Source organism: Arvicola amphibius, chromosome 9 (assembly GCF_903992535.2).
Source record: "Arvicola amphibius chromosome 9, mArvAmp1.2, whole genome shotgun sequence".
NCBI classification, from domain to species: Eukaryota; Metazoa; Chordata; class Mammalia; order Rodentia; family Cricetidae; genus Arvicola; species Arvicola amphibius.
In genome coordinates, this window is record NC_052055.2 from 29,324,785 (window position 1) to 29,331,927 (window position 7,143).

Below are 7,143 nucleotides of genomic sequence, written 5' to 3' on the forward strand. Positions count from 1 at the left end.
CAAAAAAAAGTGATGTGAGAGACTTATCTCAGAGTCTTTTGATACAAGGGGTCCTTTGTGTTCAGAGCAGTATCATGGATATCTGCAAGGAGGAAGAAGACCCTCTCAGAATCTGATTGTGATCAGGCTTCTATCGTTTATAACCTTAGCAAGATGAGAAATAACTGCTTTTAAGCTATGGAACCAGGGTCATTTTGTAATAGAAACTTGCATTGAATAAATCATCACCTTATTCCTACCCTGATGGATGGTATTTTAATTTAAAATTATGATTGACTGATAATCCCATTTTTTTCCTCCTTTAGCTTTAGTTTTATCCATGGAATTTTAACACCTAAACAAAGCCCTGGTCAAAGCCCTTATTACCTTGTTTCTGTGATCATCAACTTGTACTTGTTGCTAACTCTCAGTGGGATTGGTTGTTAGCACTCAGTCTGTAAATTAGGGGTAATATAGAGAAAGGATGCAGGGTTTTGATTCAGTCACAATGAAATAATCTAAGCACAACTTGAATAAAAAAGAAAACCACAAGACATTGAATATATTCATTATTAGGTTTTCCTCTTATATTTGTAAATTTGTTTTATTACACTCTAAAGAACACTAGCAGTAACATATAAGATAATATCAAGATAACTCACATAGTCTCCAGCCTTCGTATTTGTTTATTGTTAACAATTAAAATATGCTTTAAGTAATTTCAAAATATACACTGATTACTTATATTTATGTTAATTAGCATGATAGAATCATTCATGTATATTTCACATAAATAGCAAAACATTGCATTGTTCTCTTTACATATATAATTGTAATTTGTAAATTAAAAGCTTAAAAGTAAATAAATTACCTCTAAAAAATTAATATATTGTTTGTACAATAAAAAGAACTGTTTACTGGTTCTGTATTGTGGTTATTGAATGGTGACCAAATGGGGCATCTCACACTTGCTGTTATTATATTTAGGATAACAGTCTTACTCTGTCTGTTTCTATTCTTTCTTTAAAAAGAAATGATAAGGTATAGGGCTTCAATCCACGATGACCAAGACCCATGATTTTCTATGTATGTAGACTTGGTTAAGTGATTCAAAATGTCAGATGTTCATCTGCAAAACAACCAAGTAGAACTTGATCTTGTATAGGGAGATGACTCAGTGCCTAAAGTACTCCTAAGTATGAAAATATGAGTTAAGATTCTCAGAACTCAAGCATGCTGGGTGGGTACGGTGGTCCTCCTGTAATTCTCGTTTCAGAAGCTGGAGATGGAGGATATTCAAATACAGCAATCTGGCTGGTGAGACTAGTCATATAGGTAAGCTCTTGATTGAGAGGCCCTGCAACAATTAATAAGATGTAAGAGTTAGTAAGGATAATTCCAGACACCAGTCTTGGGCCTCCACACACATATAAACACACATGCACACACCCACACATGTATGCCCCTGTACATAGAAATATGCCTACCTAGACATACACACACTATAGCTCCCTTTAAATTCCACTCCCAACACACACACACACACACACACACTCACACACACACACACACACACGAACTGGAAAAACATAACTTGGCAGGCTTACTTTGCATAGTCCCTGAGAAAGGCAAAGTGGATACCATCTCCAAGAGCATTTTGCAAAGTTACATTTTTCTTTTGTTTTCTGCCAGGTGTTGAAGCGAGTATCTTATTTCTAAACCCTCCTCCGAATCCTTCATCTCCAAACAGTACTTCTCTCTGCAAATTTCTCTGCTCAAAGTCAAAAAACAGAACTAAAAATACAGAACTCACAACCTATTAATAAATAATGCAACGAACAGAAGGGAAAGAAAGAAATACTTCCTCCGGCATGTTGTGATAGAAAAGAAAAAAGCAATTATCAGACATGAGTGTGTGTTCAGGATGACTTCCTTTATTCAAAAAGAGAACGGTCCACTGTCAGCCCACCAACACACAGGATACACACCCAGCTGCACAGTGCCAGTATGATTTTCTCCTCTAAATTTTATAGCTGTGATGGATGTGTGACATGAGAATGAATCAAAGAAAACAGAAAATGAAAAGAAGCTGGCTGAAGTTGCCCACAAAACATTCAGTGAGTCAGGTGGCACACCCTTGTGTTTGGTGGCGTGCGTCTGTCACTAGTGTCAGTCTGAGAGAAGGGAGGAGGGTATTGGCGACAGAAGATACAGATCTAGGTCACCATAGCACTGATGGGCTAGATGAGGAAGAAAATGGAAAGTAGATGCTGTTGGGTCATACCTCTTGTAACAGAACCCCTGTAACAACCCGATGGTCCAACTCTTCCGTTTTCTTTTACTTCACAGCAGCCTCAGGTGATCTACATGATCTTTTAAGTATTGGGTTCCATGACTATCTATCTTGTGTGAGTTGATTTCTAGCAATGTTCATCTTACGTGACCTTTGACTTCTAGCGCACAAAGGATACAGTGTCATCTGTTCTTCAAGATCATCACAAATCTCTTTTTTGAAAGCTTATAATTGAAAAGCAATAGAAGTTTTTCCTGAGAGTATCAACAAGACAAGTCAACACCAATCTTTCCTAAAGAAAAAAAAGGTAAAAAAGAAAAAAAAAAAAGAGCTGCCTTTAGTTTTTGTGTCCTGCACAATTACACATATTTAAATATTTTAAAATGTTTTATAAGCCTGCTGTTTATATTTTCATAAATTCTGGGAACAAAGTGATGAAAAAAATGTCTGTATCCACAAGGAGCAGTCCTTTTAGCAGGTGTGGTGGGAAAGAGGAGGCAGCAAGCACATATCTCCAGAAACATCTAAGGGCATCTTTACAGGGTCATTCTGGAAGGAGATTGCCTGTAAAACCTTCTGAAAGAAAGGATTTCTGGCTTGAGTTTTTGTGGGACTGTTTTGACTCCGGAGGGGGAAATTTATTTTCTGATATTTCTCACCTACCTTATATAATCTGACGACTAAGAATGATTTGAGACTGTCTTTGTGAGTCTAGAACCTTGGACATTTTATAGACATATAATCAATATCTTTTAAATTGTTCTTGGAATTTTTACTTTGTTCCACAGTTCTGGTAATTCAGTGCACACACACACACACACACACACACACACACACACACACACACACACACACAAATGTACTCACTCTTAATGCCCTTACTAAGATAGATTGGTATAAAAGAAGGCATTCTGTAACAGTGTCCCTCCAAGACCAGCAACACAGTCTCCTCTCTTTTCCATATACTCAGGCTTATCTCTGAAATGTTGTGGACACAGAGCCATGAGATAGAGCAGAGCAACAAATAGATCCTGTTTGAGAAATAACTGTCCACTTGCCAGTGATGTTCCAGTATTTTCCAGGCCTAGCTGTTGCCAGAGGATGCAAGCTTTAAGGGTATCTGCTGGTATATATTCTTGATATAGAATTACACAGCTTCACATTAGATGAGGCCCAAACAGCAGTGGCTTGGGTATAAAAGTTTCTTTCATCCCAACACATTTTCTTTGCCTGATTTCAGCTGGATGTTCCTTCTGCAAAGGCAGAGATGTACATCAGCTGGCTGAGGTTCAGAAAAGCCAACTCACATTAACCCTTAAATTTCCCACCTCTTCTCTGCACATTTCACATGAAAAATTAGCTGACCTTTCTGTGATAAATGTAATTTACTCTGAAACTCAGGGGTCAAATGAAAACAAGGAAAATCTGACATTTGAAATCATCATCCATTAGGCTTAGTGAGGCCAGAGATCATCCTAACAGGCAGCATATGTCATAGCAAATTGACAGGATTTTGACTCATGGTGAGTGTTTAGATAATTTTTTTAAAGTTTTTTTCTTCAGCTACTTTTCAGTTGGTAATTTTGAAACTATTCTTTAATGGCTAATCCAGACAAAGATTGAACCTTGATTGCTGAAATATTATTACATACTGACAATGTTTAGCAGTTAATTGTTCTCAAATTCCCTCTTTATTAGTTCTTTCTGCATTTGGGGAGACAAATTAGGTTAAAAAAAGATTCAAAAATTTATTTTTCATATGGTTCTGCTCTAGTCCATGAAAATTTTGTTTTCTTTTACTTTTTTCTTATTCTAAATTTAGCTTTAAAATAAATTCACACACACACACACACACACACACACACACACACACCATTGAGGTAGACTCTGATACTCAACTTGCAAGATAAGAGCTTGCAATACCATTGGGAGAATCTGCAGTAAGTGATAATATTTCAGGTGTAGTGATAGTGAGAATATTAACTTTATTCATAAAGGTAGAATCCCTATGATATACAGGAGTATTCTGGAAATAGTGATTGTGTGTGTGTGTGTGTTTGTGTGTGTGTGTGTGTGTGTGTGTTTACAGGCTAATCAATCAGAAATAAGCATCTATTTCAAAAAGGAAAGATGTATTAATTTAGGAAATACATACTAAGGGTAAACCCTGCAGTGGAAACTCTTGCATGTGTCTTTTTCATGGTATTACATGAAAGAGGTATGGATATACTTTGTAAGGCTTGCATGGCTATTTATATACCCATTTATCTGAAGACTATGATGAGATAATATACATGAATGTCTGTTTAAAATTATAAATTAATGTTTTTATTAAGGGATGATTCAGGATATCAGACCATGTTCCCAGAATTTTATTGTCTCTGTTCCATTATATTGTATACTGTAATCTTGTTAACTTCTGGTCTATGTCCACATGCATAATAGCAACTTGTTTCTTTGCCATGAAAGGGGAATAAATATACATTCACCTACGTTTCTCTTAGGGTCTATCCCTATCAAAAAAGGGGCAAAGATGATCTTATATTGGCTGACTTCTGGTACATTATCAGCCTTGGAACACTCATGTTGTTGACAGGCCTTCTGAAACTTATGGGTATGCGTATTTGCTGCAATTAGTTGCTGTGAGGCCTAAGTACATTCTTTATACTTGGAGGGTCCTAAAAACCTCTTCCTACATTTAACTTGATTACTGAAGCAATAATAGAATCGACAGGTGGAGAAAGTTCATAGTGGCTGAAGCAGTCAGCTTGAGCAGGCTGTCACAATCCTCTTGAGCTCCTGTCAACACAGCATACAATCATAGGGCTCACTTACATCAAGCCCAAATACAGGGTCAGGATAGAAGACAGGGCTCCCTGTAGAAACATCACCCCAGTGGAGGCACATGCTTTGAAATGTAGCTGTAATTTCTGTCCCCATTCCAGTTTCTAACTTCTGTAACTGAAAGTAGATAAAATGTCTGTAATCACATGTAAAATGATACCAAGAAAATCATTTGAACTCAAATCTACAGTTGGTATTTTTTTTTCTTTTTGTAAATTCTCTTCAAAACTGTTTGATTCCCAGTTGTGACAGACTGCAGCTTTTATTATGTATGGAGATTACGTGCTTTTTAATGTACAAAAGAATAGATGACTGACTCCAGCCATTTCTTTCTCTTACATTCATAACAAAAAAATCACATGTCATATGAGTCACAGAAATTAACAGCTTATGTAAAGTTCTTCATAAATAGTTGAATTAGATGTCATGGTTTATTTATTCCCATCCCTTGGTATTTTCATGTACTGGCCCAAATTCAAAACTGCCTGTACTTGGCATCTTCACCAGTGGTCACTTCCTGGCTCGAGAACCTTCTCCTGTTCCTCAAAGAGATGAGCAGAAAGTCTTTGGAGGACAAGCTGCCTCATGTACTGATAGGTGTAATAGCTTTGGTGTTCCCATAACTCTGCTGGGCAGAGAATTATGAAATGTGGAAACCCAGTAGCTCCATGTCTCCTCAGCATGAGTTAGCTTTACTTGCCAGTGGTGGATATTGCTTCCTCTTTAATGTCAGTTTGCTTTATTGGTTCCTTCCTGGGCTTACTTCTCCTATTCTTCAGGTGGTTTTTCCTAAACTCACTTCCACAGTGAACTATTTATATGATAAACCTTGTCTCAAAGTCTGCCACTACCCCCTCCAAAAAAAAAAAAAAAAAAAAAAAAAGAAGAAGCAAGATTGCATTCATACAGCAAGCTTACTGAATGCAGATGTAAGTTAACTCTTGTTCTGAGTCTAGGGATATGGCAGTAAACAGAACATAAAAAAATGTCTTGCGATTTGCACACTAAATAAATATTTATACATCTCTCCCTTTGAGGTTCTCTCAGCTGAGGGAAGGAAAAATCGGAAGAAAGAAAAGGAGCAAATTCAAATTTAGATTCCTGATGGAATTAAGCAGGTACCAGAACAGGATGCATGAAACCTTATTTCTATCTAGCAATACAAAGTACATAAAAGCCTTCATGTGAATAAATTAGAAGCAAATATTCAAAAACTTATTCAGGAATACTGGGAAACATTCACTCTTACCATTTCACAGATGAGAAAACTAAGGCTTCAAGGTGTGATTAAGGCGATATGAGCACTGAGCCCAGGGCTCTGGTGTCCTCCAGAATTTCACCTCTTAGACAGGGTCATTATGGCCTCCGTGATAAGCACACAAAGACAACACTGCTTACAAATTGATCATTTCCAGGAATCCCAATTTGCTACTGAATCACAGTTTGCTCACCCTTTGAAACAGGCAGATTAGGTCACTGCTGGGAAAAGCTGCTTCCATGGCCCATTGATTTCAGCTTTCATTGGACATTTCTTTTCCTGGCAGAAAAGTTTGTCGATAATATTAGGTAAATGTAACTTATCATGCATTACAGCCTTTTATAACTCCAGAGAGGTGAATAAAAAAGAGGGGAAAAATAGCTATTGCTTAAAATAAGAGTCTCAGCTGTTGATGTGCTTATATGAGTATGTGGAGGGAAGTTACCATGGAGATTAAATCCTTGTTACAGTTGCTGTGTGACATGGTGGAGTAAGCCCTAGGATACCAAAGGCTATTATGTATCTGTTTGATCATCATGGTGCCCATGCACTGACAACTGCATCTCCTGATGTGTAATTGGTCACCCCTAAACCCTAGGCTCATTCCAGGTCACAGGTAAAGGTTAATATGGATATGAAGTCAACCTGATGCCAAATATAAGTAAACATTACAGAAAATATTCTTAGTTTTTATTATTCTAAACATAATGAAATTTAAAAAAACGAGGAGAATACCAACAGCAACCTAACTGGTCATATCCTTTATTCA

At 37.0% G+C, this 7,143-nt stretch overlaps 1 long non-coding RNA gene across 1 annotated transcript; it reads right to left on the minus strand.

The window, feature by feature from the left end:
- Positions 1–944: 944 nt before the first annotated feature.
- LOC119822223 lies at positions 945–2,031 on the minus strand. The gene is made up of 3 exons (XR_005286749.1): positions 1,968–2,031; positions 1,587–1,750; positions 945–1,336 (listed from the first exon to the last, which is right to left on the minus strand). It is a non-coding gene; the product is annotated as an uncharacterized LOC119822223 (long non-coding RNA).
- Between the last annotated feature and the right edge of the window lie 5,112 nt (positions 2,032–7,143).